The 14,462-nt window shown below is 37.5% G+C and overlaps 1 long non-coding RNA gene across 10 annotated transcripts in view; it reads right to left on the bottom strand.

The window, feature by feature from the left end:
* The window catches only part of LOC127064733 (uncharacterized), a 220,390-nt gene that overhangs the window by 126,142 nt on the left and 79,786 nt on the right, over positions 1–14,462 (bottom strand). Inside the window, exon 5 of one of the 10 annotated variants that reach the window (XR_007781808.1) lies at positions 13,225–13,349. The exons of the other annotated variants lie outside the window; for them this stretch is intronic. This is a non-coding gene — a long non-coding RNA (uncharacterized LOC127064733). The remainder of the gene's footprint in view (positions 1–13,224; positions 13,350–14,462) is intronic. 10 annotated transcript variants of the gene reach the window in all.

Genomic DNA, 14,462 nt, shown 5'->3' with positions numbered 1-14,462 from the left:
TAAAACATTTCGATCAATCATATATATATATATATATATATATATATATATATTTATATATATATATTTATATATATATACATATATATATATACATGTATATTCTTGCATAAGGGACCGTTCGGTTCAACGATGACGCTCAAATTCCGCGAGGATGTTTCGAATGATAAATAGTCGGTCATAAATAATATGATGCGTTCGATGTTTTGTGTATAGAAATAGAAGAAGATCGATATTGGCATGAAAATATTTTTCTCGATAAGTTGATGACAAATTAATGAACAATAAATGCATAAATCAAAAGAACCTGAAAAATATTATTTCTTTGTATAAACTCTAAAGCACTTGAAGCACTGCAGCCTAAAAATTATTTATTTAATTTCAAAGAACATTTTGTATATATTTATCACTTATTCTATACCACCCTTTCAATGTTTACGATCGTCCTTTGTTGCATATTTCGCGATAAGAAAATACGTAGTAATTAAGAAAACGAGCTTCGAAAGAGTATACATAGACGGTCATCCATAAAAAAATAAAATTCTCGTGGCATCACCACCCACCGCGAATTTTATAGGCTGCATAAGCCAGGTAATAAAGCCACAATATTTAGTGATCCGTGGCAGCGAGAATTCGAAAATAAGAATCTCAAGGAAATGGTAGTGGTAAAGTCGACTCTGACATCCTTGAACCACACCACGTTCTCCGAGAGAAAACGGTGTCTAATCGGGTCAAAAGGACGAAGGGCGTCCCAGTACGTGCTTCTTGTCCCTTCGGAAAGCGAACTTGGAAACTCCATTTTCGTGGCTACTGGCGGGAACCTTCAAAGCTACTATGCCAGAAAGTGGAGTAGCAAAGTGCCGGAGAAACGATCGTAATGCCCGAAATATTTTTAAAGGAATATTACATCTTTCATTGATGGTTAAAGATCCAAATACTTAGTATCATTTTAAGCAATTTCGTTAAGGGATAAGCGTTGCTTTCGAAAATTATCAGACACGAAGAAAATTCAATGAGGGAAGAAAAAAAATGGAATTAAAAATTTATCATCGCTTATCGATAATGCTAATTCTCTCGTTCGATACCCGTTCTTCGAGCGAAAAATATTTGCGATTATATAATGAAATGAACAGAACATAGATAGGTACGAACGTACTCGTAAATTATCGAAACAAATTTATTAGCCGGATTCATAAATTTGCACAGAGGGTTCAAATGACGATAGCCAATTAAGCGAATTAACAATAAATGCCATCGAGCTCGCGGCATTCGTGTAAAAAAAGAGATCGGTCATCGTGAAAATTCGATTTTATATGACCGTGCTTGATTAACAAAAAAAAAGAAAACATACGCGTGTATATATGTGAGCAAGTAGGAGGGCTGAGTAAGCATAAAAAAAAGGAAAAAAAAAAACATAAAAAAGATAGTGAATAGTCGCATGTGCTACGAAAAGGGTAACGAAATCGAGGAAGGTAAACGCTCGTACGGCTCGTTAAATCCACGCTGAATGATCGTAACGAAATTATTTAACTGGAAGCGAGGGTGAGTACATTTTATCGACGCGTTTCTCGTCGATCCAGTGACCCGAGAGCGAGCAAAGGAGAACACGTTTTCTCGAAAACATATCGGATGACTTATAAAAGAAAAAAAAAATACGAGTAAATAGCGAGTTTATCTCCGCTTTCAAAAATCTATATCTTTTCATAGATATTTTTATAAATTTTAATGAATATAAATAGTGATATATCGTCGAAAATATTAACAAGAATCATCACGAGTTTTTTATCAAATTATCCATAAATACGGTCAAATGAAATCGCTCAAACGATCAAAAATATTCAGTTTCCCTAATTAAGATTTGAAAAAATGATTATCGATATCAAGATATCGTAGGTAAACATAAACAAGAAGAATAAACCAATTTATTTTGAAGAGGCACCTAACATACTCCCTACGTAGTTCATAGTTTGATAACTTCATCGTCTCACACCGTGTTGTTTTGTGTTTGACGGGAAAGGGAATGCGTTTGACTAACTCTAGCTCTGCGCATGACTAGATGTCGTCTAAGCTAGCAAAGTACCAACACCTATCGCTGAGCCATAATGAGTTACGTGAGGAACGAACGAGTATGTTCAATACTCTATTAGCTGTTTCTAAGGAATTGAATAATCGAGGATGATAATGTAGATTAATTACGCGAAAAATAATTAAACGAACGATCGTTCAGCATGAAACGATATTGTTTACCCCGTTGTTTCGAATCGAAGGAGAAAGTACCTATTAAATCTTGATTAGCAAAGCAATACGGAATCTCTCAAGTATTCTTATATCGTCCTATTTTTTTTTAAAGATCTTCATGCTTGAGTAAACTCACGAAGAAATTGTAAAAGAAATGTTTAAAATTGATTTTGACACTTAGTTCGGATAATTAAATCTCTAATGCATGATACTTTCGACGATCTCTTTTCATCCAGATAATTTCTTATCATAGGAATATAACGTCACATGAAATAGTTCTTAAAAAATTTCATTAGAAGCAACTTTGAAAATGTTCGATGATTGGCAACAATCGATCGGCAACAAACGACTACTTTTACGATTAATCTCAGCAATCGAGTCGTTCATTAATGGATCGAACTAAACTACATTCCAATTTCGCATCGAAGCTTATGCCGGGAAATGTTCATCCCTAGTACTTTCTTGCGGTTATGATGGAAAGCTCTAGGATCGCGAGATACTATCGCTGGCAGCATTTTGCGGAATGCCCGGATGTCGTTACGGCGAACTAGCAGCTCGGCTTCTGCAGTTTATTACGCTCCCTCGTTAAATCGGACTATTCTGGAAAGAGAAGGATTTTGATCGATGTAAACTATCCCGTCGAGTCGACGGAATCGCATTTATCCTCCATCGTTCCTTTTAAATACATAGAATGAAACGAAAGAAATGTTGGAACGAAAGACGCTGAAAACTAAGGAACACGACGCTCAAAAATCTTTATCAATTTCCTTTTGTTACGTTTCATCGTACCGCTAAGAGGCACGAAAAAGGAACGACTTCTCGTAAAAAAGGATGAGAAGAAGAAAGGAAGGATGGAAGGAAGGAAGGAAGGAAGGAAGGAAGGAAGGAAGGAAGGAAGGAAGGAAGGAAGAGTCTCGATGGGGACAAAAGGGATAGATTTAATACGACAAAAAGAGCTCGTTGGACCGTAATTCTTTCATCCCACAAATCAATGGGGTCCGATTACGTCGGTCTAGGAGTTTCGTATGAAAAAAGAAAAGAAAAGAAAAAATGAAAATCGAAAGAAGTTCCGAAGGTCTTGGGGTGCTTAAAGAAGGAGGAAAGGAAAAAGAAAAGAAAAGAAAGATAGTTCGAGGGACATTAATTCCTAAGCTTTATGCGGTTCTTATTAGAATCTCACTCTTTCTCGTTTTCTCTTTCTTTTTTGATGCTAGAGAATCGAGCGAAAGGGCGCCAGCTGCCACGAAAAATATGGCTCTATTTTTCCTTTCCCCCAAGATTTTATTTGCACGTGCGCGAAAGACGTTACCGGGCTGGCAAACGGCGAATAGTTTTCAGTTTGTAAGTTCGCCGTATCCATGATCATCCTTTCTCTTTTTCTTTCTTTCTTTCTTTCTTTCTATTTGTTTTGTTTATTTTTTATCTTTTTTTTTATTTTTTATATACGTATACGTATTGTACATAGCGCGTATTGTCGTTACATTTTTTTGTATTATTATCGTCATACACATTTCTATACTTTCTAACAATGTAATGACAATAAACTTGAAATTACAGGGCACTATCCTAGAATCAACAAATATTTGTTCAGCTTCTCTCTTTCCTTACTTTTCTTAACGTTCTAAAGCTTTCCTAGAAGTTTAATAGATAACGTTCTCATCTTGTTACTGTATGCTCTCGCGTTTACGTATAAAGCTCGTTTAAAATTCATATACGTAGATACATATATATATATATACTCTTACCTACTTTAGTAAATACAGGCCCCTTGCCTTGCTGTTCTGTAATTCCTTCTCGCCACATTCTTAGCATAAATATGTTGAAATAGAACGTTGCAATATAATTAAACCTATTAACGTGGTTTTTATGTCATTAAGGTCATCTTTTATAATACGATCATCATATTCATAAAAATAATAGTAATTACGGAACGGTAGAAATACTTTATTTTTTTTATACGGTGTACATTTCCTCATATACATACATGTATATATATATATATATATATATATATATATATATTCATTCAAATCGGATTATCGAACAATATCGAAATCTACGAGCACGTAATATATAGATATTGGATGAAATCTCTTTAACTCGATTTCCTATGGATTTTTATTCATCCATATGCAAGATTGCTGAGATGTTCCTAATCAATCAAGCGACTAAGCCATATGAAAATCCAGTTCATTATTTTTAGAATAATCGAGCATTTCTATACGATGAAATTTAATTCAAAGCGGTCCTCCTCTTTGAATAGCGTGCCTCCAAGCATCAGAACTGAAAAGTTCGCGTGCACTATAAATTTGGCTGCTGCAAGGATCCTCACATTTATTCGAACAATAGCCACGAGAATCAGCATGCAAGCTACGAGTGAATTGTACGAAAAAATGCGACTCAGACACGGACGAATAATAACGTAGAGTGAATAATGACTTGAGTCCGGTACCACGAAGCAACCAGGCTAACTCCACTCTGCGTACTTCGGACACAACGCAAACGCGTAATTATCAACGTCCGCAAAGAAAATTCTACGTACAGCTACTTCGCGTACAAATGAGAAAGAGAAATAATAAAAACGGGAAATATAAAAGTATCGCACAAAGTCACATGCTCGAATTGATATTAATTTCTTGATATATCATCTCATCGTTGATCTCTTTCCCACTTGAATAAATTGAACGTAATTGAAAAAAGAAGAACAAAAAATGAAAAGAAGGAAAAGAAGAAACATACAATATTATTCAAACGTGAATTACAATAATCGAATTGAATTTTAAATTAATGGAAAATAAATAATACCGTATAGAAAAAGAGAGAGTGGGAGAGAGAAAGAGATAGTATTTGTAAATTTTAATTAATTTTACATAGACTTAATCGGCATTCAACTACGGAAATTTTTTGATCTTTCGAAGAATAGATTCAGAATTATACGAGCGAACGGAAGTGCGGTATACTCGAATCGCGTAATAAAATGAACATAGAAGATTATTTACGCTCAATGCACTTACATTCAATAAAGCACACGTATTGGACGACATCACCGTACCGGGAATCCAATATGTTCTCTTATATTGAATACAGGTACATTGGGCGCGAATAAAAATACTGCAAGTTATGACGACTCTGCCCTCTATTTTTCTGTCTCGCTCTATCGCTCGCTTTCTTCCTTTTCTTCTTTTATCTTTTGCTTCTTTTCTACTTTTACCTTCGGATTCGGTTCGAGAAAAATTTATATTTGTTTATATTCCCAGGATATTCTTTCGAGAGTAGTAATAAAACGCAATAAAGCTCGTCTGTACTATACAAATCGCAAATCTTCTTATTGTAAATTTCTTCGATATGAATTTAAAAATCTAGTTCGTAGTCAGAAGAAAAATATAGAAGAAATTATCAAAAATACGTTATATAAACTGATTTAAAATAGTTGCACAGTGTTAGAAAAACTTAATTTGAAAAAACAATTTGATCCAATAAGTTTGCTTATATCCGCGAACTTACATTTCGCAAGGATAACTTCTCGCGCTCGCTTCTTATCGATCTTTCCTCCTTCGATTCGTTTAATGTTAAGTATTACGAATCTCGATCACCGTCAAAGAATGTATACGTCAGGAAAGCGGAAAAAAAGTCAACGCGGATACGATAAATACACCGGAGAAGAGAACGGATTTCTTTCAACCACAGCGCATTACTTTCGTACGAGTACTGCGCTGGAAAGCTCGAAACGGTTACTCCACCGTAAATTTTTCTACCTTCTTTTTCTCCTCCCTACCTTCTCATTTTTCAGCAAATCTGTCGGGCATAGTTTCATCCGGCGAAACGTATTAATTTAACAAACGAGCACACTTCGCGATTGCTAAAGTTCTATGCTCCGTTTAAGCGGTGCCTTCGATCACCAGCTGGCCAACACGACGATGCTCTGCGTGGTACAATCGTACGTGAAAGAAAAGATAGCATTCCTCCAAAACAAATCCGTTTTCCCGAAACATACCGTGTGCGCTTACAAAAATAAAATACAGCTATCGCGGCCAGTATTTGCTCGCAATATAAACGAGCGCTAAAGCTTTATCCTGGCTTTATGATGAGCAACGCTATTCAATGTCGCCTTGAAAAATTGTTACCCGGGTGAGCTTATACGACCTTCATCGTTTAAGCCTGATGCTTTTGCTATTTTCAAAAAATATCTAAAGTTTTTGATTTTAACGATATAAGACACAAATTTACGAACAATACCGAACGAAATTTTTATCATATCCTGTCAATAATTCTGTAATCTTTTTTCTAGATTAGAATTAATTAAGATTACGCCAGTAAACGTTAGAATTAATAAAATCATTTTACGTACGTATATAGAAGTGAGTCAGTAACAAGGCGAGAACGAAAAAGACGTTACCGAGATGTGAGTCAAATTCACGAAAAAGCTGAGTAGATTTTCTTCTCGAAGAGAAAGGAAATGGATAAAGTACGTGAAAGAGAAGCTAACCTCGAAGGTGATCCTTCGCGGTCGATATCTCGATGCCGACGTCGGTTGCCCCGTCGGTCTTTCCGTAAATCTACGATTCACTTCTCTCTGTTTGCTTCCCTCTCGTTTCTTCTCTTTCTCTCTTTCCTTTTCTCTTACTCTTCTTGCCCTCCTCGGGGCAAAGTACCGAGGTTTATACGATCGCAGTGGCTAGATCGGTATCTCGCTCGAGAGTTTGAGTGCAGTCAATTAGAGATTCTCTTTCGAGTAGGTAGATGGACAGATGAAAGGAATAAATTATTTTTCCTACTAGGATATATCTTTTGCAATGAATTCGAAGCGAGAAAGAGAAAAGAGAAGAGAGCATCGTCAAGTCCGTGAGAGAGTTCGATTTCGCGAGGACAGCTTACGAGATATATATATATATATATACGAATTTCTTTGAGAAAATTCTTTAGAATCTATAAAACTTTATTTATTGTACGCAATTATCGGTGAAGTAGCGAAATAAATCATGTTCCGATTGGAAAGAGAAATTTTTACGTTATTTTTATATAAACGACCGTATAATAATCAAGTATTATTAATAAAATGAAAAAGGAGGAAACATTTAACACGACATAAGGAGATATCCTTCGGGAGAAAAGATAACGTTAGGAAATAGGATGGGAGTATGTAGAACCTAAGAGCACTTCTAAATCAGGAAAACCTAAGGTATCGTTCATGGCGTTCACCTGTGGTAATGGCCGCATAAAGTGTCCGGAGTTATTCAGCCGTGCTAAGTTACCTTGAAAGATGCACGCGCTTATAAGAGCTCTCGTCTTTACATTCTTCCAAACTCGCTTCCTATAACTTCGATAAGGCAATTCGTATCTTGCTCGTGTAGAATCCGACGGATACAAATCAGCTGGGCGTGGTCCATTGTTCTTACCAACTGATCTGATCCATTATCGCGAGAACTCATTAACGATAACTTATTTTTCTTATTAATCATCTTATCTACCTACCGAAATTACACCGGATACGAACAATAAAACAACGAAAAATAAAAAAATAAAAAATTAAAACGAACGTCAAGATTTACTTACTTAAACTTGATAGCTCAACGATCAAATAACAAGCGTATCGAGAAGCATCAAAGTTAGTCCACTTGCCTAAGTCTCGAGCGCATCCTCCTGTTTCCTGCTTCCTTCGATCATAGTCGTGAATGGTCCTATTCCGAAGGTTCGTACTCGACCAAACAACACGTTCGTCAGACGAATGTTTGATATAAACTCTTCACTTCGACGAAGTTTGTCTGGACATCCCCCGAGCAACTCGGTCGAGGGCACTCGGACCATCCCATGTGTAAATGTTGCTTGGATCTTTCGGAAACAGCATGGCAAGTTGTTGTAATAAACTTCTCCCATCCGTTAGACATGCTTCCGAAAGAAAACATTCGCGATTAAGGAGAAAAGAAAGGTTCGTTCGTTCGTTCGAATTGTAGATCTTTCGAAAAAGTAAATTATTTATCGAGCGTCGATATCGATCGATCGCTCGAACGAGACACAAACAACGTCGAAACTCGTATACTTTACTACTTCGCTCACGACGAATTATGGAATGTACTCTACAAACGAATGAACGCGATCGTTCATCGGTCTACAAGATCGGTAGAGAAACAAAGAAATAATTAGTGAGATCGTTAGGCTTCATTATTTTCTGTAATTTCACTTATCGACTCGACGATCCAAGGCGGATGCCAAGACGGAGCCGAGGGTAAGACTTCGCATCGCACGAATTAACCATTATAAGCGGCGCGAGAAAGAGAAGGTTAAGGAGAACGAGAGAGACAGAGAAAGAGAGAGAGAGAAAGAGAAAGAGATGGAGAGAACGCGCAAAGCGGGATATCGGATCATTTGTAAAGCGGCAACGCCCGATAAATCTCCATCCTTTCATTACTATAAATTCCCAAGTGTTGAGCATTTTTGCTCCTCCACACTCGACCGGTTGGACGGCCGGCGATAAATGTTATATAGGTATATAAAATTCAGGCTGTGCATCCGCACGGCTATGTTGTATATAATCACAATTAGCGTCCTATTAGGCACCGAATGTGCCTTCTTATTTATGCCCTGCATTAACATACCTTTATATAACCTCTGTGTAAACTTATATCATTTCCATCATTCCTCTCTCCTCTTGAAATCTCTCTCTCTCTCTCTCTCTCTCTCTCTCTCTCTCCTTCTCTCTCTGTCTTCGTCTCTTTTCGTCCTACGTCCTTCTGACCCGAAATAACGTCATCCTCGACTCCAAATCGCTGTTCCTTCTTTCGACCCTTTTCGTTTGGCCCGTTCGAAAAATTATGATTATACTCATTCTTGTCTCCTTCTGCTTCTTCCTTATCACTCCAGAGAACAGTCGTTGCACGTAATCTTCTCCCACTTCCTTTACTATTTACTTTCCTCGTTCATTTCAACGAAAAAGATAGAGCTTACGTTTATCGAATTTCGTTTTTAACGAATAGATATTCTGTAACCATTAAAATCGTCATGATCTACCGAAATTATTATAAAAATTATTAAATGAATTATACTAAAAAGTAATAATAAATTTTAATTATATGTAATCAAAATGTTTCGTGATCTCAACATCGACATGTTTTTCCACTGTCGAGAAAGTAATTTATTATGGAACTCTACTTCTCTCTACAAAGTTTACGAACATACGAAGAGAGAAAGAGGGAGAAAGATACAGAGTATCTGCAATGTCGGCTTTCATCGATGCAATAAATATAGGATCATGTCCCGTTATTTACAGGCGCTTTGTGCCATTATTCGATAGTACGTCGACCGTATCTACGTACATCCGCCGCGAATTCGGACCGACTAGGCGGCTTGATGTAAATATTCCGATCGTAATTGAATTTATACGATATCTTTCGTTAATATCGATATAAATATAGTATGTAACATAATATGTGAATATAACTCGAGAAAAAAAATTATTTATAGAAATGTATTTCATGTCGTTATTAAATATTCATAAATTATCATAATAATCTTTAATAAAATTTTGCTTTATAAAGAATAATGAGTCACAAAAAAATTCCAACGATAAGACGAACTTGAATCCAGCCCTAGAGTTATACCCATAATTTAAAATACAGCCTCTACAGAGATGTATACGTAGAATATAATATATCAAGTTGGAATGCTACGAATTAATAGTAAAAGCGAAGTCAAGAAACTCGTCGGAGTTCGTGAGAAGAAGAAAGAGAGAGAGAGAGAGAGAGAGAGAGAGAGATTCTTTCTTCGTTTCCTTCTCTCTCGACGAGGGAGAAAAGCGTTTGAGAGGCTCGATTTATCCTCCTCTCTATCTCATACTATTAGATTACTATTCGATAAGCTTGAAGATATCAAAGAACGTGCAGCAACAAAACTTAGTCGGATTTTTGAAAGTGGTCTGGAAAAAGTTCAAACGAAGACAAAGAAATTCGTTCATTGTGGTCACGGAAGACGTTTCGATTTCGATCGGGTCAGAAATCTCTCTGAAAGAAATCGTTTATTTGGTCGTTCTCGTATAACATTAATGTGTTCGTATACGTTACGTGTGCATGTATATCTACGTCGAGGAAGAAGGACTCGGCAAGAGAAGACGTTGGCGATGGTGAAGAAAGAAGAGAAGGAGGAGGATAAGGAATAATGAAAATCATTCGAGTGGCCTTCATCGTGCGCGAGGGTACACGTAAGAAGAAAGCATTCGCCGAGCGGAATCTTGGGGCTTGGCAAGCGGTCCGAGGTCAGGGCCTCGCTCGTGGTGTATCGTGAGGACCTCAGCAGGGTGTCCCGATGCTTTTCTCTGTATTAATAACATGGCCCAGCCACCGCCAGCTATAGATTAAAGAAAATAATCATCATAATCGTGCGTAATACGTTCGCGATTTCACGTACTACATTCGTCTCGCCGAGCGGAAACAAACGATCCACGAAGAAGAACCAAGCTGAGAAGGCATTATTGAAACATCGTAATAGCAAATATCCGTGAGGCTAGAGAAAGAAAAAATTCTTCTGATAATCGAAAACAGCATTTGCGATATTTATTTCTTGACCCTTTAGATGAATGATTTTTTTTTTAATTTATTAATTAATAAATGTTGTATGTAATATCATTGATTAAATTAATTTAGTTATTAATATTATTAATTAATTAAAAGCCATTATATGTGAATGTTAAAGAAATTTAGTGAAAAACTAAATTGTTTTACACATGTTACTTTGCATATTAAACATATTATACAATATGTCGTAATACTGAAATTACGTGATTCAAAAATATAAGTTTATATTTGACCAAAATAGCAATTGCCTTAAAACTTTTTCCTTCGCAAATGTGTATATATATTTTTGATAAATTAAGTAATTGAGTAATATTATAAAAATGTATAATTTGCTCAACGATTTCTTTTATAGACTTTTTTGAAATACTTTGTTTTATTAATTAAAAGTGTCGATTGTGAGAATAATCAAAGTCATGAAATTTTCAAAAATGATCGATTGCAAACGCGAAATATCCAATTTATCGTCCTTTATTCTTCCGCCGAAATTTGAATCTCGTGAACGTAAATTATTTTTTTCTCTCGTGAAATTCGAGACAAGTCGGTAGAGGCCGCGAATCACGGACTATCGAATAACCGCAGAAATCGCGAACACCGCTGGCAGGATTTGTCTGGATTCTCTGGGGTAATTTTACCATTACGATGGATGAATGTAACAAGTAATTCGGCTGCCGCTCGAAAATCGTTGTAACATGATTATCCCATCGAACATGGATACTCGCGAGCACGTTGTAGCTAAAATTTAACGAACAAAAATTGAAATAACCATACATTTTTAATAAAAGTCTAATACAATCTATATTTGTATATAATAAAAGTGTCAAGTAATCTATTGCTATTATTATTATTTATAAATGGATTATTCAAAAAATCAGAAATAAATTGCAAAGAACGTCGGAAGTATGAAAATATTATTAAACTTTATATCCAAATTTGATAATTAAATCGATCTTTAAAAAAGAAACGATTATACGAATATAATCTAAATAATATATATACATATATTTTCAGATATAGATACAAATAAATATCTATCTGTCTCTGTCTCTCAATATCTCTATGCTTTCAGTAGAACACGTTTCATGCGGGATAAGTTCAGACACGTAGTTTGTTAAAAGCACAGAAGCCAGTATACTTGAATATCGCTAACAGGACGCGTACATGCAAATCATGCGCGGAATTAATTTTTCGCATGCTGCGCTTCACGAAGAAGAAGAAGAAGAAGAAGAAGCAGTAAGAGGAAGAGGCAGAGAAATAGAAGGAGGAGGAGAAGGAGGAGAAGGAGGAGAAGGAAGAGGAAGAGGAGGAAGAGATGGAGGAGGAAGGGGTGGAGGTGCCTTCGGCACGAGACGGAGAGACGTTCACGCGCGCACACGCGGAAACGCGCACACTGCGAAATGCTCGGGCAAACCAACGACCACGACTATGCGCACGATTGATTACCGACGTGATCGTCATACCGTACTGAATCCGCGACATTCTCGCCGACCTTGGTCAAGGCTCGAGTCGCGTGCTCGAGAGCCATCCTCCGACCACGTCGACTAATCTCCGGGATTCCGCGAGCCTGGATCGCCCTGCGGCTCCTCTCTCTCTCTCTCTCTCTCTCTGACCCTCCCTCTCTCTGTCTCTCTCTCTCTTTCTCCTCCTCCTACTCTATCTCCAATCCCCTAGATTGCTTCATATCCGCAAGGCAAATCATGCGAGCACGCTAATTAAATCGACGTCTGTTGTCTTAAAAAATTAGTATCACGATGATTGGCTTCGCAATGCGATTTGATTCTTTTTAACGTTGTTAACGAATTATAATAACGATCGCATGATCTTTGAGATTGAATAACACGAGTAAAGTGTCATGGAATTACGAATAGGCCCATCATTAACATCGGCCAATAATAAGTTAAAATTAATTTCAAAGTGCTCCGACATAGTATATAGTGATATAGAGTCGATAATAAGAAACACGTTTCGCGGTACCTCTTGGTAAGGCGTCGAACGTGCACGTTGGAAATCTTCGAAGGGATCGGTATCCAATAATATCGATCCTATCTTTACGCGTCCCACCGTCCCACCTCGTCTCTCATACGTGCGAGATCTTATAGAACGCTTACGCGCGAGTAATGGCTTCGCAAGTAGATAACGTAAGAGGCTTCCTTCCTTCCTTCCTTCCTTCCTTTCCTCTCCCATCAGAACGCGCGCACGTTTTCAATAATTCATTTTCCGGAAGACGTACCGGTAATAAAGTGAGTTATTTCGAGCGGGTGCAAGTCGGACAGCACGCGTGACGTTCGTTCTCTCGTGGAATTACGCTGACTTCTTCGTGTCGTCCTCTTTATCCTCCCCCACCTCCCCCTCTTAACATCGGCGTCCTTTTGCGATTCGAGCTACACATCACGGGCCTTTGTTATGTATTTATGTGCATATTCACCTATTTGTCGAGAAATTCCAACGCCGTGTTGGCTCTAGGCTGCTCACGACTCGCTCCGATCCCCGTTACATGCACAATCCTTGAGCATCGACCCCGAAGAGGAACGCTCGGCCCACACCTACACTCTGTGAAAATACACACAGACTCACATGCACGCACACACATTTACGAACGGAACTTATCCTTCCTGTGTATTCGAGTTTACCTCACGTGACTCACGTACGAAGCTTCGGATACATAACCGGTGTGATCGCGATTTTTCTTCTGAAACCTTCCTTCTTCTCTTTCTCCTTTTCCACCAAAGAACATACGCGATTTCTATCCGTAAGCTCATACCCCATCTACCGGACCATCCATATTTACTCGGACTAATCTCCGTCAATGCAGTTCGATATAACTGCGGAGTCAAGCAGACGAACGCTGCTCAGTGTTCCTTCGCATATACGAGGATACGCTGAACTTTCTGTGACTCACCATTCGTGACTATCGTATAAGAGAATTCTAATAACAAACGTATGTCGAAGAATATTTTATGAGACGATGGAACGAAGAAAATAAATGTATGGATACGAAGAAAAAGCTTTTACCTCGACTACCTCGGATCCGCATAATCTCCCTAATGAATATAATCAATTATGATAACGTGTCAAATTCCATTGAAAGCGTTTTACTTCGCAACAATCCTTGTTTCTCCTTTCACCTTGCAGAACGTTTAGTATTTAGCACGGTTAAGAGGTTTATCGCACGACTCAGAGAGAACGCATGATAAATTATTTAGAGCCGTTCCGCGTGCTACTCGTAACGCAACAAAATGCTTTTCGTTCCGCGGTTCGCAGAGCTTCCGGATAATCAAACAATACAACGTTTCTGTCGCTGTAATTAAACGGTATGCGATGTTAATTAACCGTAACGAATTCCGTGATTCCAATTGGCCGAGCTGTAATTTTATCGTGTCAGCGAGAACGAGAGTGCTTCTTCAGAGTTGACGTTTTCATTATTTAGGTTTATGTTTATCGACCTTTGTGTACGTAGGTACTATATGTACCTACGAATCTAATAAATTTGTGGACGTCGTAAAACTACATAGATCGTCGCCATGCTAGAATATTACTTTACGTAAAAATTGCCAAATCAATCCGCTCCGATACAACATTTGGATCATCCTACAATTTTTTAATTAACTATAAAAAATAACGTCGCAACTCAGGATGTACGAATTCGGTGAATATTCTCCCCTA

This window comes from Vespula vulgaris, chromosome 6, assembly GCF_905475345.1.
Source record: "Vespula vulgaris chromosome 6, iyVesVulg1.1, whole genome shotgun sequence".
Lineage (NCBI taxonomy): Eukaryota > Metazoa > Arthropoda > Insecta > Hymenoptera > Vespidae > Vespula > Vespula vulgaris.
This window is presented reverse-complemented; position numbering and strand designations above follow the sequence as displayed.